This window comes from Podarcis filfolensis (assembly GCF_964270895.1).
Source record: "Podarcis filfolensis genome assembly, chromosome: 11".
NCBI lineage: Eukaryota > Metazoa > Chordata > Lepidosauria > Squamata > Lacertidae > Podarcis > Podarcis filfolensis.
Window position 1 is genome coordinate 33,930,996 of NC_139613.1, and position 24,046 is coordinate 33,955,041.

Genomic DNA, 24,046 nt, shown 5'->3' on the forward strand with positions numbered 1-24,046 from the left:
AATGTTTTGGTTACTTGTGGGTGGCATCGGCTGGATCCCTGGAAGGAAAAGTTTCAAAAAGCAGTTTTAAAAAAAGTTTTCTGAGAAATTTCATTGTCAGTTAATGTAAGAAATACTGAGCTAGATGGACCGTTGGTCTGATTCAGTATTATGCACCAGTACGTTTCCAAGCACAATTCAAAGTGTTGGTGCTGACCTTTAAAGCTCTAAATGGCCTCGGCCCAGTATACCTGAAGGAGCATCTCCACCCCATCATTCAGCCTGGACACCGAGGTCCAGCACCGAGGGCCATCTGGCAGTTTCCTCACAGGGAACCAGGCAGAGGGCCTTCTCGGTAGCGGTGCCCGCCCTGTGGAACACCCTCCCACCAGATGTCAAGGAAATAAACAACTATCTGACTTTTAGAAGACATCTGAAGGCAGCCCTGTTTAGGGAAGTTTTTAATGTTTGATGTTTTATCATGTTTTTAATATTCTGTTGGGAGTCACCCAGAGTGGCTGGGGAAACCAATCCAAATGGGTGGGGTATAAATAAATTATTATTATCAGGGGTGTCCAACTTCTAAGAGACTGCGATCTGCTCCCACTATAAATAAACTGGCAGTGATCTACCTATTGGATTGACCAGAGGGGTGAGCCAAAGCTTTTTTGGGGAAGGATGACCAAAGTTGTTGAGATCAACCAGGATCGACAGTCCATGATGGACCAGTAGATCACGATCGACCTGTTGGACATCCCTGTTGTTGTTGTTGTTGTTATCATCATCTTCCTAAGGAAACCCATTCAGAACTTCCTGGAGTGGAGCTACTGCTTGCAATCCCTCTTACCCCTTCATGGGTTGAAAATTGCAATGTCCAAATAGGAATCTTGTTGATGCCATGTTTCTGCAGCCTCTTGACGGAAACAGACAGACAGACAGGCGGGCGACACTTGCTGCTTTTGGTATGCAATAGTAGACATGGTATGCCCATGACACAGGCAGACAGAGCAGCACAAATGTTTAGGATTATGTTACACTGATTGTGAAGCTAGATGTAAGCCGTTCACTCGACTAAGGACTTATTTACACTTGGAAATTTACCTTTCACTGCTTGAAGGAGTACACTGAAGCTCCTTCTGTTGAAGAAACCCATTCATTACGAGAGGAGATAGAACCTGTTGGTTATTTGCAAGCAATCTATCATCCTTGGGATCCAAGCTTTACACAAACTTTGGTGTCACCCGCCCAAGCTGCCCTGCTGGAACCTTCAAGTTCATGGGAATGACCAGTACTAATGATCCCTGAACTGTTTCCCACACACAGCCAAGAGCCAGCTGTTACTCTTTAGCCCCAGCTTTTCCCCTCTAAGCTGATTCAGCAGTAAATTTATGGCACTTTCTTTGCTGTCTCCTAGGATGGCTTTGGGTGTTTTCTAGGCAGGCCCATCCCTGAAGAAGAGTCATAAACATCACTCACAATTAAGGGCTTGGGTAGCAGAAGCGACAGGTGGACGGCTAAAGATAAAATAATAGCTGATGACTGAGAGAGAATATTAGCATATGCTAAACACTTTCTTAATACTAATGTGCAGTAGTCTGCATCTGCACATAAGCATGAAAGAGTTGTATATGTGCATATTTTATTTACTTGCTCTATATAATATAATTTACATTTGAGCGTTGCAAAAGAAAATAGTTGACTAGAAAGCCCCATTCGCATGCTACTTGCACATGGAGCCTAAGTGCGTAGAACAGGGATGGGAAACCTGCAGCCTTCCAGATGTTGCAGGACTACAACTCCCATCTTCCCTAGTCATTGACAATGATGGCTGGAGGAGAGTCCAAGTCCAAGAACTTTTGCAAGGACGCAGTTTTCCCTCCCTGGCATAAAGTGAGGAGAATTCTTTTAGCTCTGCCCCAATGTAACATTTTTTTAAACAACCACAAATTATGTGCAGGTCACACTCCTGCTCGCAAGTAGGGCATCTGTGCATAGGGGACTGTGCTCCTACTTGCGAAAAGGAGATCGTGCACTGGGTTCTCTTTTCACACAAGTGCATGCAACAAGCTGTTGTTGGGAAATGCTGCAGGAACAGGGCTAAAACTACAGGCTTGCTCCTCACCTTACATATTTATTTGTTACACATGAGTAATGCATGAACAGGACTTAGAATGAAATGTGAATGAGCCGGGGGGGTGCTATTGGACCAAATTCAAGGTGCTCATACTAGTGTAAAAGGTAAAGGGACCCCTGACCATTAGGTCCAGTTGTGGCTGACTCTGGGGTTGCGGAGCTCATCTCGCTTTATTGGCCCAGGGAGCCGGCGTACAGCTTCCGGGTCATGTGGCCAGCATGACTAAGCTGCTTCTGGCGAACCAGAGCAGCTCACGGAAACACTGTTTACCTTCCCACCGGAGTGGTACATATTTATCTACTTTCACTTTGACGTGCTTTCGAACTGTTAGGTGGGCAGGAGCTGGGACTGAGCAACAGGAGCTCACCCCGTCGCAGGGATTCGAACCGCTGAGTCCTAGGCTCTGTGGTTTAACCCACAGTGCCACCCACATCCCTCATACTAGTGTACAAAGCCCTAAATGACTTGGAACCTTCACCAGTATGTTCTGACCTGCATTTTGCAGTTTGGGGGAGAAACCATACACATAGTCCTATGAGTAGGAATAGTGGGGACCCAAGACTGGGTATTTTCAATTGCAGCTATGGAACTCCCTTCTCAGGGAAATCCTGCAGTCCTCCTGCATTTAAAAAACATGTAAAATATTCTTATCTGTCTTAGTTTGGCCGATTAGGTATTTTATGAAGGCTTGTTGTTTTTTACACTGCTGGTTTTAACTATGTCTGCAGCATGTCATAGTGCGAGGGAGACAAGGGGAAAATGCAGCTCGCTCCCATTTGCAATCTGCCAGTAAAGCGCTGGATTTGGTGACTCCTCTGCCACAACCATTTCCTTCCCTGACCCAGAAGGTTTGCTCTGCCCAGCTGCAATCCTGTATGGACACTTACTGGGGAGTAGGGATGAGGGAGAAATTCAGCTCGCATTTAAAGGCAAACCCACAAACTTTGCATTTCCCAAATATGTGAAGAGAAACACTGCCAATTTGTAATTCACACTTCTTTGAATTTTGCAATGCAGTTCTGCAGCCAAGCAATGTGTACACAAAATGTGTATACTAAAGTGCGTTAAACATGCATATATTGGTGAAAACAGCATGCAAAAAGTGCATTATATCAGGGGGAATGTGCACATTAGGCAAAACTGTGCACAAAAATATGTGTCTTGGGAGAAATTTGCATTAAACTGCTTCTGACTTTTCATTTTAAAAAAATTTTAAAAAATGATGTGCAAATGTAGGTGACTGAAATTAAGACTGCAAAAAATGAGGAAAATCAAAATGCACAGACCCTGCAATCCATACCTGGAAGTAAGCCCCACTGAAAACATAGTGACTGACTTCTGAAGAAACATCCCTAGGGGTGTGCTGTTAAATGTAATTAGAGCATTTTCTGCCTTGATGTTTACAGAAATGTCATCTCTATTGGCAAAAAGCTCCAGTATAGAGAGAGTGTAAAGTCATTACCTTCCAATACAGAATGTAAGTCACAGGTTAGAAAATTCTTTAAGAAAAGTACAGCACTAAATAACTTTATATGCCTGCGCCTTACAATTGCAACTGTTTTCAAGGTGAATAAAAATCCACCAAAATCTTTTCATTTTCTACGAATGTCATTGCCATTTTATATTAGAAAAAATAACACCATCTGTCTGTAAAGATGGAAGTAACTGGTTTAGTAATGCAGGTTAATGCTGGTGGAGAAGGAATTCAGTTCTTGGGGAAATATGGAATTAGCAATAGGTCTCATCAGGTGTATGGCTGCCAGTCTTAAGACTACAATTTCGGCATTGTAAGAAACTAAATTCACTGGGCACATCCGAAATGAATCTTCCATATCCACAGCAAAACTAGGACAGAAATTTGGATCCTGAGTTCATATAACTTCCAGTGTGCCTCAAAGTGTTGGATTTGCGGTTTAGGCTCAGCCAGTCTGAGACCTAGACCTTAATGCCAGGTTTTTGTGAATTCATTTCCAGGTTCAGAAATAGATTTCATGTCCGCTCCATCCCCAGAAAACCTAATCGGGCGATGAAGGGAAGAGGAATCCCATCTAAATCCTATTTTTAAATGAGGGAGAGGGTTTTTTACTTTTAATTTCCAAATTCATTTTCAAAAGTGACAGCAGAATGTGATCGGCTGGCAAAGGGGGTGTTCACTCTTTAGCCATGCCAGCAGAGCAATGCGCCCTTGATCTTTCCAACTGAGCTGTTACCTAGGGAGCAGGTTTTGGAGCAAGTTCTGCAGCGCCTAGACGTCAGGATGCAAAAATAATGCTTAAAACAGACAGACACATTCTCACTTCTCTAGCAGGCTCAGTAAATGGAAATGAAGGATTGGGCACAAGTGCGGAAGGTTAGAGGCACGTCCCCTGCTATTTTGAGTTTTAAAAAGAAGTCAGAACTCATGAAATCGGATTTTGAACTTTATGACACAAATCCCAGCGGGCCAGGCATGTTAGTCTGTTGCAGTAAAGACCAAAAAAAGTGTCTAGTGGCACCTTAAAAACTAGCAGGTTTATTGTGCCATAACCTTTTGATGCCCACGACATCAGATACATGAACTGTTAGATTCAGTTGGCAAATATAGATAAACAGTGGAGCCAAATGGCCAGGATATACAAACAAGAGTTGCCGTCTGTAACTTTATGCAAAGCTGCAATGTATATACAGTATAACCATTACAGTGGCCATTCACAAGAGCTGTACTGTATTTGGTGATAAAACCATCTTCCTAGTTTTAGTATGCTAGTTTAATGCAACTAATGAGAGGAAGAACCTGGTTCTTGAACAAGTCCTAAATGAACATAATCAAACTTATTGTTACACTATAGCTCTATAGTGTATATAGTGTATACACTATATTTCCCCCTGGATTTGAGACTATGGCATGTTGCTATAGCTCCTCTGTTGCAGAGTGTTTTTGGAGAATGTCATTCCAGAAGTTTCTGGATAATGACTTTGTGTTATCAAATAGTAACTACCGGTATTTATTCTCTTGCACAGAGACAGACAGGTTTGTCCTATGGAGAAGAGGAGAAGTGTTTGCAAGTGATAATAATAATAATAATAATAATAATAATAATAATAATAATAATATATTATTATTTATACCCCGCTCATCTGGCTGAGCTCCCAATCAAGTGTTAAAAACAATACAGCATTAAATATTAAAAACTTCCCTAAAAAAAAGGTGGTGGCAGGATGAAGAGGTGAATGAGGCCCTGATGGCCTGAATGCTGATATTATATCCCATAATAGTGCCGCTGAATGAATACAGGGACAGAGCTGGAATTTCAGTTTGTTGAAGACCCCCAATGGGATGTCTATAAATGAGGAATGGGTGAGAGAAATTCATTATTCAGTAGAATACCAATGATAACTGGTTTTAGCTAGGAGTTGTAAATGACAAAACACAGTATTGTGATTCTCTTCTTGCCTTAAAGGTAAAGGGACACCTGACCATTAGGTCCAGTCGCGGATGACTCTGGGGTTGTGGCACTCATCTTGCTTTACTGGCCAAGGGAGCCGGCGTTTGTCCGCAGACAGCTTCCGGGTCATGTGGCCTGCATGACTAAGCCGCTTCTGGCGAACCAGAGCAGCGCATGAAAACACCATTTACCTTCCTGCCAGAGCGGTACCTATTTATCTACTTGCACTTTGACGTGCTTTTGAACTGCTAGGTTGGCAGGAGCTGGGACAGAGCAACAGGAGCTCACCCCATCACGGGGATTCGAACCGCTGACCTTATGATCAGCAAGCCCTAGTCTCTGTGGTTTAGACCACAGCACCATCCACTTCCCTTCTGGCCTTACCCTGTAGTAAACTACTCCCGAGTACCAATCTGACCTTGTCAGGTCAGTTTATTGGGTGGTATTGTAGCTTCTGGTAAAATTAAATATGAATTTCTGCAAGGACGTGCTGGGGAGAAATCCTTTGCCTCACCGCTGACCACAGCCAGCCCTCATATATCTAGTGGAAGCACTGCCAAATCAAAAGATATAACTTCCAGACAGGCTTTTTGAGCAGAAAAGACACCAAATCAGCTCAATGTGACAGCTTCAAATTGACAGATATTGCTGCCAAGGTATCCACAGAGTTAGACTACTATGAGAATTCAGCTGCATACTGGAAACTTCCTTCCTAACAGCACAATCCTGTACACATTTAACCAGCAGAAAGTGTTCAGTTAAACTTATTCCTCACTAACTGATAGGATTGCAGCCTTAAAGGAGTACAGATTGCAATATATCAGTACTCAAGTTGGGAGTATGGAATACAGTTGCCCAGGGGTCACAGGCACCAATTGGAGCTTTCTTGTGATGTCACTGCCCATGTGACACAATGTGCTTGCCATTTTTGTGATCTCTAAAAAATAACAGTAAATGCTGAGTGTCTCTTCTCTTCCCTACTGAAATGCAGGAGCACTCATGGAGCCCTTTCAAAATGGCCACAAAAGTCAAACGTCAGCTACGATTAAATAAACATGATGAGTGGATGTAAGAGAAGGATTAAAACTGCCATCCATGCATTAACAGAATCATTAAAGAACATTAGTTATCTCTGCCTCTACCATAGGGCATAATCAATAAGCACTCCCACTGAGTTTTCTTCACACATGTCATGGATTTAATCATATAAGGTGCTTTTGTGACCTGTTGCACAACTCTTGCAGCTGGGGTGTCCGCTTTTGATGTGAAGGCTCGTAATGTTGTGCATCTCTCTGCATTTCTCCATAGTCTTTGGGAGCAAGCAGAGATCTGTTTAAATCCTGGTCACCGACCTCAATCCAGCCTCCATACCATGGTGTTAAAAGCAAGCCTGATTTCCTTCAGCAAGACTTGCAACAATTCATAGCTCTGAAGATAAGCATGCCTTCCTGTTATCTTTAAGGATTACTATATGGTTTCTACTCACAATATTATTTCTAGAATTAAGGCAAAATGTATCCAAATAGAATTTTTGGCAGTTCCTTTTAGGAAAAAAATGCATTTCAAATTCCTCCTGAACCATTGAATATATTTCAGTCCACTTCTGAAGAACAATTGGTGAAATTGCCTCCCCAATTTATCTGTCCATGCACTTTGGGTACAACTATGGCTCCAGTTTTAATATTATTTTATATTATCCAACCATACAAACTTAGTAAGCTTAAATTTCCACAGAAGAGAGTTTTCTAAGATAAACTATTGCTGAATTTCACCTCTCCTATGAGCATATTCAGCAAAATCCCCTCATTTCTCCATCCACAAATAATGTGGAGAACTAAAGAATGCCACTTTAGCTCAGCCCTATTTATTTTGCATTCGGGGGGGGGGAGATCCTGTAACCCCCTGAAACACTTTGTAACAAACTTTTGTTTTAAACACACAGAGATGTTGATACACAGGAGTGTGTACAAATGTATTATAGGACCTGGGAGGCATAACCTTGGCGTTCAGGGCAGATTCATCTGGGAGGACAGAGTTCTTGCTAATCCTGACCCAGCACCACAACTTTGAGTTGAACCCTTGAGCAAACTGGTTACCATTGAAGATGGCTCAGTGGTGTAGCATGGGTTGCCAGTGCCTGGGGTGGAGAAAGTTTTGCACCTCCCTGGTGCACTGGGCAGCTGGGGTAGGGTGGGTGTGTCGGAGGACACACTGAGCCCACATGGAGGATGAATGGAGCCAGGGCTGGATTTACGGAAGGTAATGGGGCACTTTATATGTCCAGCTGTCCTTTGTCAACAACAAATTGTCGCTGTTTTTTGTGTTGAATATATCCTATATCATAATTTATGGACCTAGTAGGTATCTAAAGCCACATAAAAAATAGGAGCCTACACAACACAAAACACTGTTGCTGTATGTAGGTTTTGTTTTATTTGTTTCTTATCTTATATTTTGGAAATGTACATCCAGGGTTTTTTTCCGCTACATTTTTTTGGGCCCCCAAGAGAGTGGGGCCCTAAGCTATAGCTTGTTTAGCTTATACATAAATCTGGCACTGAATGGATTTATGGAGCCCACCTCCAACAGGCTTCTCACCCGCTGCCTCAATCCACCTGCCCACTAGATCAACCTGCTTGCTGCTGCACCTCAGTTGCCAGGACTCCATGCCTGTCATGAGGAAGCCTGATTGTGCCACCTCAAAAATGTAAACCTGGAGCCACAGCCCCTCTGCCTCCTACACCATGCCTCTGAGATGGCTTAGTATAGTTGTAATGTGATATAACCTCCTGGCAGCTGCATTTTGAACCAGTTAATGTTACTAAATCATCTTCAAAGGCAGCCCCTGATAAAATGGGACACTCTGTTCACTTTCCATAAAGAAAGCACACCTCTTTTCATTTCCTCTGTAATATAAGCATTTGTTAAGTGCCAGAATAAGTTATGATTCTAGACCTAGGATAATGCCAGCAAGCAATTTCCATGACTAGGCATGCATATTGACAAAACAATGGCACAGATACAATTTTCTTGATTTGCTCAAGGCTCATTTGCTCATTTATGAGACTGCACATCAGTGAGTGTGGGCAGATTGTATACAACTGTCAAAATTTCCAGTTTCAACCATGTTTGTGAATCTGCTTTAGGCATGGGTACAAGGTTTAAACTTAAGCGAGTTACCCACACATAACTATCTAAATAAAACACAAGCTGTTGTCATTGGACCAATCAACCCTGATGCAAATAACCAGTGAATCAACTTCTAAGTAAGGTTTTGATAAGGATGTTTTTGTCTTACAATACAATATACAATATTTACACTGAAGTCCTCCCAGTGGGAAGAAACAAATAAGAAAATGTGTAGATTTTCTTCTCTCCTTCGGAAATTGAAGAGAGAGCATTGTCTGCTTGAATTCACAGAAATAAATCGGGCATGAGCCACTATTAAAGCCCTGCAATATGCCGAGAGGGGCACAAAATAAGGGCATGAAATATTTTTGATGGGGGGGGGGGAATCAAAATCAAATTCACCAAGTCCATTGGTCTCTTGTAGCTGTTAAGGCAGACTTGAGTAATAAAGGATGTGTATCTGTGCTTCCACTCAAATATTTCCTCTCCTATCACTCTTGTTATTCCTCAGCGTAATCAGTTTTTGGTGACGTGCATTTTTGCTGCCCAGCCAACTAAACATATTACAAGATTACATTGCCGTTTAATCCAATGTAATTGTTGCCCTACAAACATCAGACCACTGTCAGCAAAATCTCTCATTCTGTATCTCTGCTGAAGGCAAACTGGTGCCTCTGCCGCTTAGTTAGTGAGAAGTCATGCTGCTAACTTCTTTCAGCCTATATTGTCTGGATAGGAAACAGCTGAGGAAGCTCTCATTGAATTTATTTCCTGCCCCACAGGTCAAACTTTTCTCCCTTCAGTAGTAGTTGTAGTACGGTTACTACAGGCAACTGCCAATAACACAAAATACAAGATCACAGCCTCAGTAAAAGTGATTATAAAGAATGGCAAACTAAGGACCAGCAATTGTTACATCAACTTTCAGATACCCTAAAGGTAAAGGGACCCCTGACCATTAGGTCCAGTCATGGCCGACTCTGGGGTTGCGGCGCTCATCTCACTTTATTGGCCGAGGGAGCCGGCATACAGCTTCCGGGTCATGTGGCCAGCATGACTAAGCCGCTTCTGGCGAACCAGAGCAGCACACGGAAACGCCATTTACCTTCCCACCAGAGTGGTACCTATTTATCTACTTGCACTTTGACGTGCTTTCGAACAGCTAGATTGGCAGGAGCAGGGACCAAGCAACGGGAGCTCACCCCATCGCGGGGATTCGAACCGCTGACCTTCTGATCGGCAAGTCCTAGGCTCTGTGGTTTAACCCACAGCACCACCTGCGTCCTTCAGATACCCTAGCAGACATCAAATTGGAATCATGCGTCTGCATTACAGTGGTACCTCAGGTTACATACGCTTCAGGTTACATATGCTTCAGGTTACAGACTCTGCTAACCCAGAAATAGTGCTTCAGGTTAAGAACTTTGCTTCAGGATGAGAACAGAAATTGTGCTCCGGCGGTGCGGCGGCGGCGGGAGGCCCCATTAGCTAAAGTGGTGCTTCAGGTTAAGAACAGTTTCAGGTTAAGAACGGACCTCCGGAACGAATTAAGTACTTAACCCGAGGTACCACTGTATATGTGAACTGGACTATGGACAAAATAATATTTTATATATATATATATATTCCCCTTTCATTGAAGTAAATGCATTTTGAATGTCACCACTTCCTGTAAATCTTTGCAAATTCAGTAGCAACAGGCTTTATGGTTATAATCACCCTCCTCTGCGTTGGGAACGCAGTCAGATCATTGTGAAGATTGAGACCAATTTCCCGTTTGTCTTTGGGGCACCATGAATACTTTCTCCCTGTGTTAGTCCCTGGTGCCATTCTACCATTGCTTGCCTGCTCTCACACAGAGTGACAACATTTACTGTGCTAATCTTATGTTATGTACTCTCTCTCTCTCTTTTTCATTTCGGTCACCCCATGTGTTTTTAATTGGTTTCTCAAGCACCCGCAGCAATACAGCTGCTCCATTTGGCAGTTGCAAGTGCCCACAAACCCCAGTGCCTCCCTCTGTCTGCTGTTTAGGTATTTCTTTTGGCACAAAAATGGAGCCGTTGTAAATCTGATGTGAGGTGTAAAAAGGCAGATGGAAATCTTGTGGCCAAGTTGAGGAGGGTCTTGTTTGCTGGAGACCATTCTTGCACTGTGAGCTTCACTCATCCGAAATAAAACCAGCATTTTGTATGAGTGCCTGTTAGCAGATGAAATTAGGAATTATAATGATGGCAGTTAGCTGCTACACATTATGTGTGTGGGGGCGGGGGAATCCAGAACTGACATAGAATCATGAAATCATAGAACATAGATCATTCAGATGGATAAAAGTGAAGGCTCTTTCCAGCATGCCTCTTTGTGAGTCTCATGGAAGCATGGGTCTAATGGCTTCTGCTGGTGATAGTGTTGAGCTGAAACTTTCATATCATCTGGAAGGACAATTCTTAGGCGTTCGCTCCTTAGGCTCTGTCCACAGTGATCGTAAATGTGGGATAAGACTCTCCTCCACCACATAACTATAGGGATGGCAAACCTTCAGACTGTTCAAGGCATAATGCAAATAAAGGATCACCAGATCTTTAGTTTGAGAACCTACTGAATCTACTGCAGTGGTTAATGGAACAATGGCAGAAGGCATCTCTGAGCATGGGCAGCTGGCTGTTCCCTCCCTACCAAGTACAGTAATCAGAACCACCTCCTTAGTCTATTTTATGAGTTATTCCAATAAATAAATAAATAAATAAATAGCATACCCAGCTTTTCCCATGCTTTGGGAGATTTTGCATCTCTAGTTAGTATACCAACTGCACATGGAAAATTCCTCTGACATTTGTGCAGAATGTTACAGGGAGGTAAGGAAGAAAATATGCTGTTGCATTAATTATCAGTTTTCCATTTGACAGTTTAATTAAGAAAAGGAGAAAGTGTGTGCGGGGCTTACAAGATTCGTGATGAATCACATATATTCTTACCAGCATCATATTCATGTTTCAATTATACACATTGTGAACTGATGAACAGCAATCTAGCTTTTTATTTTATTTAATAAATGTGATATCTGTTGGAATTGATAACATTAGTTCAGTAATTACTGAGCTGTTTTTTTCAGGCACCAGGGGGTGGGGAAATGGGGAAAGGGTCTTGGAAGGTTGCCATGTCTCTCTCTGTCTCTCTCTCTCTCTCTCCTGTCAGAGCTTCTATTCTTTGAGCAGATGTGTGATGGCAAATATTAAACAGGTGAATATTTTCCAAAAATATAAAATTGAAGTCATGGGGGAGCTTTTTTACCTACTGAATTTCTGCCAGTCATGCATTTATTTAAAGGCAGAGGAGTCCCGTATGAACAAAATGTGGCAACCCTATAAACCCAATATTGGCTTGATATTTTTTTTCTGAACTAACCAGTACACCTCCGACTTTGCCAAAGTACAAATCCTTCCTTGTTAGCTGAGCGCGTGTGTGTGCGTGTGCGCGCGCATTTAGTTTCCTGAGGAGGAATCCTATCTCACATACCAATGGTGAGGTTAGGTGTGTGTTAGGTTAGGTCATACATACCAGATCTCTTATAATCTCTTCCCTCATTTAAGATTTAAACGATTAGCCTATTCTTTTATGATGGGCTAGCTTTTCAGTTCTCTGTCTCTGTCTCTGTCTCTGTCTCTGTCTCTGTGTCTCTGTGTCTCTCTGTCTCTCTGTCTCTCTGTCTGTCTGTCTCTCTCATTGGTTAAAAGGCCGTTTCTACCAACTGCAACTGGGAAAAAATTCAGCCTACAGGAAACTCACATAAAATCCTTAAAAGAACTGAAAATCAGTTGTGTATTCCACTGCAGGGTAAATATCCTGCTTCTCTCTCTGGGAAAATGTGTGATTCCTTCCATTTTGAAATGATATGATTTTAATGTATTTATTTAAACTCCACATTTCCATCAAGTAGGTCAAGGTGATAGAGCATCCCTACCCCCTATATGCCCTCAGAACAGGCCTGTGTAGATACTTTACAGACTGAGATAATGACTGGCTAAATGGAAGATTTAAACCTATGTCTCTCTAGCCATGCTCCAACACTACACCCCACTATCTCATTTGTTTCAGCAAAGTTGAGGACTTTTAATTCCCACTGTTTTCAATGAAACAATGTAAGTACTTGCTTAACTTTCCCCACTAGGGAAGAAAAGACAGAGAAATTTTGGTCTGAATCATACCCAGATGTCAGGGACTGGTTGAACAGTTAGGATTGGTGGGAGGCACCAACTTGGGAACCCCCCAGGGAAACCCTAGAGCAGGAAGACTCAGAGCCACGGGAGGGACACTGAAGAGAGGTCAAAGGGAGACGATTGGGCGGGGAGGTGTCAGATGCTGAAGGGGCAACAGGGTTTAGTGAGCAGGAAGAGCCAGTGGCAGGGAGCAATTCAGACACAGAGGCTGAAGCAGAGGAAGGAGGCCAAGAGCCTGCTGAAGAATCTGGGAATCTCCCTCTCCTGCTGTGACAAACTCCCCTCCCCCGTAGTCTCCAAGAAAGTGCAGGATAATGAGAGCAGAACAGAGACCAGTTCTGTGCAAGCGTAGCTTGAGAATGCTTGAACAACATCCAGGAGAGGGGAGAGACTTAGAGCAGTGCAGGGGAAGGGGAGAAACTCTCAGTTCTGGCAACTGGTCTATTGGGGCAAGATCTGCTGGGAAGTGTTGCTGAGTTGTATGTCATTTTCTTGAAGAAAGAGTTAACTTCACTGACAAATTCTGCTTCTTCCATGCTGACATCAGATAATTTAAAGAAAGGGGGGGGCTTAGAAATTTCAGGGAAATGAATACCCTGCCTCAAAATACTCTAACAAATTGCTTATTCTGTGAGCAACGTTGCAAGAAAGTAAGCTTAGACTGCAATCCTATTGAACACACCTACGGGGAGCAAGCTCTGTTGAGCTCATTGGTCTTTTTCTTGGTGGATGGACTGCACTGTTGGTGTCATAATCATTTTGAGGCTAAACACCTACGTCTCTCTTACCCCACACCTCTAGGACCCCACGAGTATTCAGCAGATCTGTGTGCACTCTGTGCTGCACCTCAAATGTGTATACCAACAAAATATCTAACCTGTATAAATTATGCAAATGTGCTCATCAGGATGCGTATAATTTTACCCTGATTCAGCTCATCATGGTGAAGGGCAAAGTGTTGTGTAGAGCACTGAAGATCTGCCTTCCAAATTTTGTTCAGCCTGTCCTCTGGCTTCTGTGATATTACAATGCCTCACAAGCCGGTCTTTAGTAAGCATTCATTTGTGCAGAATGTGTGCCGATAGAGGAGAGGGAGATGGCTCTGCCCAGGCCAATGTGCATTCACTAGATTGTCTGTAGAAGCCCCCACATAGGGTTCTGCTCATGTTGGGGCTCCCTACAAATGCCCTGATACACATACATTAGGCAGTGCCCCACAGACACACATGAATTCGTTTTTAAGGGATTATAAAATTTGAAATTTTCAGGATGCTGAAATCTTGACCCCCAAGTAGGGATTGAAGGATCTGTCAAGTTCAGTTCTTTTGGGTTCTCATTTCTCTAATCTTAAATGAAGTTCTCCACATTTCTGCAGTGATTTTCTTTCTTCTGAAAAAAACACCCCTCATAAAAATTCAACAGCATTTTGGTGAGAATTTATGTACAATTTCCCCTAATACAATGTATATATTAAATCAAAATATTTATATACCTCTATTTCCCCCCCCCCAAAAAAAAAAAAACCAAAGTGGTTTACACTGGCAGGACATATATCCAGTGCTTTTTTCCCCCTGGGAGGTACTCAAGGGCAGACAGTACCGACACCACTTTTTTCCCCATAAGAAAAGCACTGGTTAAAAGTCTGGCACTGACTGTAACAACTTCATGGTGAGTACAGGAAACTTTTTTCTAGAAGAAAAGCACTGCAAAAACCATAAAATGTGTATGCTATTTCACAAATATTTTCATTATTATGCACACTTTCAACTAATTGGTGCTTTTTCCCAGCCGGAACACACCGGAACTCAGTTCTGGCACTTCTCAGGTGGGCGCCATTGCCATACTAAGAGAACAAAGGAGGCATACATTGCGAGCTCCAGCACCTCTCTTTCTAGAAAAATAGCACTACTCCTAATATATGCATTTTGTAAATACTGTTCGCTTGAAGTACTGCATCACAAAATTCAGATAAGTGTGAATTTTTAATGGCTGGTTCTAATATTGTTTCACATTGTGCCAATTTGCCTTTAAATATGAACTGAGTCCACTCCCTGCCCCTCCATCCCTTCCCTCCTCCCAACTCACTTTGTATATTTGCAGGGTGATATCACGGAAGCCACAATGTCCTGCTGGCCCTAAGAGACCAGAAGTGACAAGCACATCATGCCACCCTAGTTGCTCTGCCTCTTTGAGAATTGTCGCCTGCTTCATGGAGGGAAAGGACACACGCCAAAGAGGAAAAAATTGTCAATCAAATATGGCTTTCAAGGTGAGGCTGCTTTCTACCCTCTGTGGGTGTTTGCAGTCCCTGACACATACCAGACTGGACTGGTGCCCCTCGCTGAAGAGAAAAATGCATTGCACAGTTTCAGTCGTGAGATGTAGAGGAAAGGACTTGCTGCCTCAACAATCACCGCCAAGCCTTTTAATGTAGCCAACATGGGGCTACAATCTGGCTTCCGAGCCCCGGGGGAGAAAATACAGAAAGGTTTGGGCCTGGCATTTGGAGGCAGGGTTCTTTTTGGATTGTTTAATAGTCCCACTTTGCCAAGCCGAGTGCATATGCTTGTTTCCTCTGTGACTGATGCAAGTTGAATCAAATGATTATAAACAACTGCTTATGCTTGAAGGGAAGGTTTCGGCTATAATTACCTTTGAATTTATTCATAATTATCTTTCAGGAAATTACTGATCTCAATTCCTGCCAAAGGGAACAATTGGAAATGGCTCATTTTCCCCCCATTTCTAAGGCAGTGGGGCTCCTTTCATTTTATAGGCTCACATTTGGATCCGAGAGAAATTAGACACTTGACTTCCATTCCAGAGTTGTTGTTTTTTGTCTTTTTTTCCCTCCCCCCACCGCCCACCACTCTTCCCTCTAAGAAAATTGCAGTATAGTTTATACCAGATGAACAGTTCTGTTTGGGTCAGGTGGAAATACAAGAGCTAGATTTGCATTTTTTTTGGATATCCCTTCACGGACACTGAAAATGTATTTGGCTGAAATTTAGATGTAGGAACGTGTGCCAAAAGAAAGAGCTGGGGAAAAGAACACACACACACACACACACACACAAAAGCTGCAAGACCACATTACCTCATTGCCTTTGCATAGTAGGTATCTAAATGCAGGGGGAGGGAAGGAAACATAATCTTTGGGGAACAGAGATTTAAATGGTTCATTGCCTAATTGAAATAATACTAGGGATTGCAGTCAGAGTTTTCACTTCTTCAAATCAGTGTGTGAAATTTTGCTTCCTCCCATCCCTGTTTTCTTCACCTGGCCTGCAAGCCACCTTCACTCTTCATTCCCCTCAGCCGCCCTGGACCAACCAATCTCCTCCATCCTTCAACACCCTGCTTCACCTTTCTTTACACTTACCGCCATTACAATCTCACTGTAGGCAAGTGCCTGCTCTGTTCATCAGCACATTCTCATTTGTCATATTTAGAGCACAAGGTTTTTAGACATTTGGAAAATATATGATAGGTACAGACATATGACAACTGTTGCTCTGAACCTTTTAGAAAAGCCCTGTTCACACTTGCAAGGGAGGCAAGGCTCTCCTCTTGAAAACTTCCCAGAATGCAGCACTTCCTATACAGATTGTTTGGCCGCTTGATGTCACATGACCACATTATCATTATGGGACTTGGGCAAGGGTTTCTGTAGGGGTGTGCATAGATGCCAAGAGAGGATATATTTATTAAATATTTTCCTTCCTTCCTCACGTTTGTGAGTTTAGCAGAGTGCATCTCTTTACAGCTTAAAATGGAAGTTTAGTTAGGCTAGTTTCAGCCTTTTAGTTTAAGTAATCCAGGATGCTTCAAGGCAGACTGGATTCTCCTGGTGTTTCCCCCTTTCTCCCCCTTAAAACAATAATCACACAAGCAATCTTTCAAAGGTTAAAAAAAAATATCATTTACTCACTCAGAACGCTTGTTGCGAAATAATAGATACAGCAGCTTTGTTCCGGCAGACTTAAAATGGTGATTCGGTTACAATGATGTGCTTAAGTCTAGCTTAAGATTTTGTCTGAGCTGTGGCTCAAACTTAGCATATGTTCTACATTGCTGGAATGCAGTGAAAGATCAAAGACAAGGTGTCCAGACAGGTGAGGAGATTATATATGGCTACACCCTCCCCCTGTCAGGGCACAATAGGAGTTCTCTTTATCAAACCTACAGGAAAATTCTGTGAGCTTCACTAGCCTTTCTAGTAAACTACTACTAGTAGTAGTAGTATTAGCAGTAATTTATTATTTATACCCCACCCATCTGGCTGGGTTTCCCCAGCCACTCTGGGCGGCTTCCAGCAAAATATTAAAATACAATAATTCCGCAAATATTAAAAGCTTACCTAAACAGGTAAAATACATCCTCTTTCGTAGTGAGCAGGGACTTTTGCAAAAGGATGCCCCAGCACTAGAAAAAACAATAATACAGTTTTCCCACCTTGTGGCAGCACTGGGGTAAAAGGAGCTACTTTGGGAGGAAAAAGAAGCTAGATTTTTTTCTGATTTTGAAGCCCAGTTTTGAAGTGGGGTGTGTGTGGAAAATATAGGGGGATCTGTATGAAAGCGGGAAGGTTAAAGTGCCACACCCCCCCAGCTGATTCTCCCCTACAATGCTTCCCTTGGTCATTAGTGATACATGAGTTGCTTTGAGTCCGCTTGGTAGAATAAAGCCGGATATAAGCTTTTAAAATAAATAGATTTAAATTAAACACATGGTAAACACAGGTTTAGGAAATCTGCGTTTGCCAAGTGAACTATAGTTCTGCTCTAAGCATGGATAGTAGGTATCAGTATGCATCAGGCATTAATGAGTAGTGAGTTAAAGAAGAGATCACAGAACCAGATCTTTGATAGAACCAAATGGTGTGTGCAGAGATGTTCATTCTAAAAGGCTGCCTAAAGTCCGTTCAGCCGTCATAGGCTGCACTTAGGATGACTGAGCTACAATTTTTGGCGGAAAGTGGAATGGGAACTGCCGATATGCATTTTGCTTTACTTTCCTGAGAGACAGACGAATGAACTTTCAACTTCCCAATAAGCTGTAATGTGGGAAAGTTCCATTTTTAGGTTTACATGAAGGAGTTACCTCTGAGAATAGCCTTTTGGCCCAGTGGAAAAAAACTAGAAACATCCCAGGAAGTCGCTGAAACCTTGTAGTACTGTGAGAATCTGAATAAAAATAAACACTGGATTATTTCAGGCATACTCCCTTGAGAAAACAAAGCAGGCTTACTTAGAACTGCTCGCCTAATCTTGACAGAACAAGAAAAATTAGCAACTGATTCCAGGTTTGGAGTGGGTGGGTGTTGGGGGGAGCTCATAGCATAATGTCATGGTGGTATGAAATCTCTGAGAGAAGGAAATAAAAAGGCAAATGAAATGATATCAGACCTGAGACAAGAACGCTCTGGTCTTCGTGAGAAAAAATGCAGAGTCAGGGTGAACAGTCCTGAAAAGGTGTTAGCTGGAATTCTCAGAGGCTTGAGAGCTTGGAAGCTTCCCTAACAAACACTGTCCTGAAAGGAACAAGCAGCAAAACATTTTCTCAGGAGAATTAAATGTCTCCAATGGCAGGAGGAGCCAAACTAGTTCACAAGATTCTGTGAGGATACAAGAGACTTTCCCTAAATGGCCAAAATAATTCAGTAGTACTGAATTCAATTAGATTTGTACAGTGGTACCTCGGGTTACAGATGCTTCAGGTTACAGACTCCGCTAACCCAGAAATAGTACCTCAAGTTAAGAATTTCGCCTCAGGTTGAGAACAGAAATCGTGTGGTGGCGGCGTGGCAGCGGGAGACCCCATTATCTAAAGTGGTGCCTCGGGTTAAGAACAGTTTCAAGTTAAGAACGGACCTCCAGAACAAATTAAGTTCTTAACCCGAGGTACCACTGTATAAGGAAAGGGACACAGCTCCGTTTAACAAGTTTGAACACACAGACACACACACACACACACACACACAAATTTAGGGGAGGCTGGCCTATTTGGGCTATTGGGGCAGTGCCCTACCAGCTTCATTCAGCACCCTCCTGCCCATTTGCTTGCCTTCAAGCAGTCCAGGGGATGGCATTGGATGTCAGCTTCTTGCTCTTTAGTCTCAGTAATGTCCTTATAGATCTTAGCAGATAGGAAATGGGACAAAGCTAGATGGCTCTGCCGGTCATTGGTTCTGGCTTCATTTGCACTTGGTCCCCCTTCCTTCTGCCCTGCCAGTTTTAAGGGGCAACAGCCAGCACTACCCAATTCATTTCTTAGACTTGTTTGCAGATCAGAATGCAGTTAATAATCGGATTTCACACTTCTCTGAATTTTGTGGTGCAGTTTCAGTTCCAAAGAAATGCACATCTTACTGAGGGGAGGGATGTGTACCCAATGCATACATAGTTTGTATTTCTAGAGGGAAATGCATAGAAAAGGATACAAAACACATATTTGGGGGGCTAAGGGTATAAAAATGTGTGCATTTTATAAGGGAGTGCATACAACATGTGCTAAATTTAAATGTGAATTTTTCATGTGCCTTTTAAAAAGATCCAAAGAAAACAGAACTGAATGGGCTTATGATCAAATGCATGTGAAACTGACACGGCAAGGAAATAGTCTGATCCATCCATCCCATGGCACACCCACCCACCCTATAAACTAGGGTTGCCATATCTTGAAAAGCAAAAAAGAGGACAGCCTGAGCCACTGCCAGTCTGAGCCAGGAAAAGAGGTGTTCGTGCACACGTGGCTGCTGCAGATCTTTCCCTGACTCAAGCTGGCAGCGGACATGGTGTACAGAGCAGCGTGAGCCTGAGCCACTGCCAGCCCGAGCAGAGGCAAAATCCCAGCTCCTACCTAATCTTCGCTGCGACAGCCTCGCTTCACTGTGGTGGCTTCCACTTCCGGGGCACAGCACCTTCCCGAGCATGTGCGTGGCCTCCCAAGCCCCCAATTTATTTTTTTAAAGCAAAAGAACCAGTCATTTCCTTTAAAATGTACAATATCTGCCCAGATGGGCATATTGGCCCCCGAAAAGAGGACATGTCCGGGTTTTCCTGGACATATGGCAACTCTGGCAGATTAGTTCCAAATGATTAAAACTGAGATTCCTGGAATGCCACATTTCACCCCAGCTACCAGATGTCATGCTTGCACAATAAACTAGCAGATCTGAGGAAGACACACAGGCCTATACTTAAAATGTCAACTTGTTCCAGTGGTGCCACTTTGTATCACTGAAATTAACTTAAAGCAACACAAACCAATGGGTCTGCTCTGATAACCTTGTAGTCGCATAAGTCCCACACTTATTGCATGGGAATCAAGTAGCCAATTTCACCTTATTTCCCATATTTGCAACCTGCAAGCAGAAGAGGCACAGTTAGAAAATGAAGAGGTGATGTAACACAACACGCTTCTTTTCTTTTCTTTTCTTTTCTTTTCTTTTCTCTTTTCTTTTTGGCTTGGCAGCAATCTTTATCAACAATGCAGTGGCATCACTTCTGGCCTGCAGAAGGACAGGGGTCAAGCTGTCCTAAGGAAACATGTTACTGAGAAGATAACTGGCCCCCTCAAGAATACATCAGAAAGAAAGCAGTTGTTTCTATGTACACACACACATAAAAATCAATAGCTCCAGCTTGAAGAATAAGAAAAGATGCTACGCTTTTTTAGATCTACTGCCTAACCGAACTTAGCCTAAATCATTTTTTTAAAAAACACAACTCTCTCTCTCTCTCTCTCTCTTATAGCATATCTTCGGTATAATATCTACTGCCATTAACAACATCATTAATAACAAATGTCTGTTTAATTACTCTTACTAAGATTAAAAAGGCCATTATGACTGCAACTTGAGAAATTCATTAGCACAGAAACTGTGTGTGTGCCAAATGCACTCTCCTTAAAGATACAGAGTTCATTATTTTGAAGGTATGCCACAGGAGTAACCAAACACATTTTCCTGTCCTCTGAGGAGTCTTTTCCTCTCCCCTGAGTTATTGGCTTGTTCCTCTAAAGTCTATAGGGCTTATTCTGCATTCCTATATAACCAGTAAGTTGGTCATATTCAGTCGAGGTCCCTGACTATCTCAACCCATCATGGTGCTTTTAATGTGCTTAGCCTGAGCACATCGGAGCAAAAGGCATGTAGGGAGACTGAAGGCATGTGTGCTGCCCTTCTGATAAAGGAGATTTCCTGATCATAGGAAGGCTTCTAAGTGTCAAGTTCCTTTTCCAAATAATCTCAAAAGCTGTGGAAGATTTCTAATGAGTAGGCTTCAATGTGGCTCAAAGAAGGCTCAGCATGGAATGTAGTACCATCAACCCAGTGTCTGCTTCTCACCTATCATTGCTTCCCTCCCATCTTGCTCATTTCCATCTCCCTCCTGACAAGGCTTCACCACCACAATCAAAATTCATTCTAAGGTGTGAGGGATTCCACCTACTTAGTTCCAGGTCTTTTGACCACTGGTGAACAGTATTTGAATGTTTAATGGTAATTTCCTTGCATGTAACTCCTATATGCAATGCAAATTTAAACTCCAGTTATTCTGTAGAACACGGGTAAAGGTTGGATACCCAATTTGTATCATGCAAATTGTTATATACTCAACTATGAAAAATGGGAGTGGACAATTTCAATTGTAAGCTTAAAAATGAACTTTGGTGCTTACTTATAAAGAGAAAATTTTAAACACTCATCAGGCTTTGTAGTTAGTCTCCCAGTACCATGAAAAGGTCTCCCTCAGGCTGAATGGAATTGCTAAAAGCATCTGTTTCTTTTTTCAAAGAAACTGTTTTCGAGGATGAATGCTTTATCTCTAACTCATGCTAAGCCCAAAAGGCAAATGGATTTGGTCTTACAGCAATACTGTGTGTCAGTGAGCATGTGAGACCCAGTTTATGACACATGCTTGTGTTCTTGATGTTGTTTAGAGCTAATTTTACACTAAAAACGTGTTGCTTTTTATTAAAGTGAAGTCCATGGCTATCATTTTGGTCACTGTGGTGTGTCCAGTTGGTAGGGAAAGGAACTCTGTGTAAACAAAGGGCAAGACGCCATTTTATTTTCAGTTCAACTCTATGTTACCTTGGTTCACTGACCAAGTCTCCGGTTTCCTTACTTCTCCAAGGTATTGCTTGTAAAGCTGCATCGGTTAAACAGAATTAATGAAGACAGTAAACAAAATCTCCTTGGCCACACTCAAAAAGTGGAACACCCACAAGCCTTAAAACATGCATCAGAGACAAGAAGACTTGTAATGCATATTGGCATGTGGTTTGGGCCTAGGTTAGTGGGAAAGAACAGCTGTATTATACAATTCATCTTCAAATGAATATACTATGTAGCACATTGTGAGCCCTTAAATAAATATAAATTCTGAGCTAGTATTACTCTTAAACAGGCAGCTGTTATTTTAAAATAAATTGCCTGAAAATTACGAGTTCCCCCTCCCTCAAAATAGAAAACCATCAGCAAGCAGTGCTATTAATAAAGTGCAGCAAACTAGATTATTGGTGATAATAGCAGGGTATTTTAGAACATGGAGGGGTGACGGAACTATTTTGCATGGTGTCCTCTCATTTGTTTTTGTTTTTATTGAGGCCATCGTGAGTGTTCTTACATTCCCAGAAGTACTCTTGCATACTACTACCAAATTGCCAGAATGGGTATGATGAATTGGAACTTAACCTACATTACGGGTGCTAGGTGCATTTTTTAAAAAAAGAAAGAAAAAGCACAAAATACCACCATACCCTTGCATCATTCCACATAACTGGCACATCTAAGTATGTCAGAGACCCTTCACCTGGACAGACATCATGTAGACATCATGGTTTGCATACTTAGTGATGAGGGGCCCAATTTAAAGAATAAGCAGGTTCCATGAAAAAGAAGTGTGAGTAACTTGTCCAGCATCAAATTGAAATCAGGCCTAACTCAAGCCCTATGGTTGCATGCCCTTCAACATCCTGCTGATTGGGATGCTTGTCTTTTGGTCCCGAGTTCTCGTGGGAGCCAGCGGATTCACGCCAGAGCATGAGATGTGGGGGGAAACGAGCATCTTTTGTTCCCAAGCTCTCAATGACAGCTGATTCATGCGAGAACACGAGACCCAGAGCACCGGAGCAAAAAAGGGACATTCCAGGATCTAAGCAGAAGCTGGGATGGTTTCTGTAATTCCGGGATGTCCTGCTTAAATTGGGATGATTGATGGGTATATGTTTGTTGTTCTTTGTGGGAAACTGGAGCTTTTCTAGTGGTAACCTATGTAGCAGAGTGCTCTCCAAGCATTCAGACCTAATGCTGCCCTTGAGATTAGGGGTAGAGTAATTTGTCCATTTCCAGGCTCTGCCACTTTTGGTTTTGCCCATAAATTTATTCCATTTCTGCATTAAACTGCATCTAAAATAAAGTCACAGGGAATTGGGGGTGATGGTGATCTCCTCCATCACTAGCCTTTTTATTTTATCTGTTTATTTATTAAATGTATATCCCACCCTTCCTCCCCAAAGTGACATTTGTTAGGTATAATATTTTGTTAGTTGTAATGTAATGTTTTGCAGAAATTTCAATTATTATTTGACAATAAAGTTGTAGCCTGTTTTATTCCGTGCTCCTGAGTCCAACTTTTCTTTCTCCTGAAAGTGGGACCTTCCATGGTGCAGATGTTTGAAATCTGCAGGACATGTGAAATTCAAATCATTTTCTTTGACATCTGTGAACATGCCCCCTTTCCCCCCCTTTTGCACCAGATTTCTCTTTCCTGCACCACTTTCTCCTCCTGATACAAAGGGAACACATGAAACTCTTGGGTGAGGGGAGGGGGTTGTAAATACACCCCACTCCATTTCAGTGATAATCATATGAGCATCTGTTTACTGCAAGCCATGCTGCAGAGCAGAAATGTTCTGCTTTACAGTATCCTTCCCAGATTTAAATCCGCTCCTTCCTTACCCATACAAAAATGACATGTGGTATCATTTTTACTAAATTATGTAGTAAAATGCAACTGTCATATTAGAATTGTAGGAAGGTGAGAAAGGGGGTAGGAGGAGGGAAAATTCAGTCTAACAGTGACAACTGATTTAGCCAGAAATTCATTTCTACGGCAGTTTCTCTTCTTACCTTTATTCAAAACCTCTCCCTAGCT